The following is a 1,100-nucleotide window of genomic DNA, read 5'->3' as shown; positions in this document are numbered from 1 at the left end:
TTGAAGAGGACGGGTGTGATGAAGAATTCTCCAAGTTCGACTTCGGTAAGTTGGCTGTCCTTGAAGAATTGATTCGAGCTATCGATAATTTTCTTTACTACATTGATGTCAGGATCGTCGCACAGCACCACGCAGAATGCAGCGCTCAGTAACAAAGACCCAACTAACCAACCCATGTTAAACACAGAATGTACGTTCTAAAGTCAAGCGCTCTTTTATATCTGTACTCTTATCGATAATTATTTTTGACAGTTATCACTATTGTACTTTGTCCTGCAGAATGGTCATTGATAATATGAGTAATAGCAACGTAGTTCAACAAGTGCTTGTTCTTCTCAACTGTACCTAAAGTCTACTAAATTTAAAAATATCCTTCTTGTAGATATTACACTACTTGGACCATTACACAGTATATTCCGATTAAATTTGAACTAATAATGGTGCAATATGATGAAATAAGATGCCGGGATCTTGAGGTATACTCATGAAAACAACGAACCGTTATTTGACTCGATAGTGTCTTATGATGACTCTTCATCCCCACCACCACATCGCATGGACATCTTGACTCGAGAGCCCAAAGCACTGTAAGATATTACCAAATTTTTTAATATATTTTTAGAAAAACTTTAGGTCATCAAAAGAAATAAACAAAACATTAGTTAAAATTATTATTTTATTTTTTTTACAAGACCAGGCAATGCTTCACAATTAGTCTTGCAAAAGGGATTTAAATATATAAATTAAATACAATTGAAAGTTTGACATAAGTTAATATATTTAGTTATTTACATAGTGGATTAATGATTGATTGATATATAATTATTATATATATTTAGCTTATAGCGGTAATTTGTATTGACAAATGGAAGTAGTATTTCGAAATGGTACTTCACGATTAATTTCTTCATTCCTATTTTCAAATTAAATTCGTATGTGACTCCATCCTGTTCTGGAGTCTTGACGATTTCGGGATCTCCCTGGAGTTCAAGAGTGTCTAGTTGTCTTATACGACCTTGGTTGAAGAGGACGGGTGTGATGAAGAATTCTCCAAGTTCGACTTCGGTAAGTTGGCTGTCCTTGAAGAATTGATTCGAGCT

Source organism: Halyomorpha halys, unplaced genomic scaffold (assembly GCF_000696795.3).
Source record: "Halyomorpha halys isolate HHAL.00 unplaced genomic scaffold, Hhal_1.1 Scaffold565.1, whole genome shotgun sequence".
NCBI lineage: Eukaryota > Metazoa > Arthropoda > Insecta > Hemiptera > Pentatomidae > Halyomorpha > Halyomorpha halys.
The sequence above is the reverse complement of the archived record's forward strand: the minus strand, read 5'-3'. Positions refer to the sequence as shown.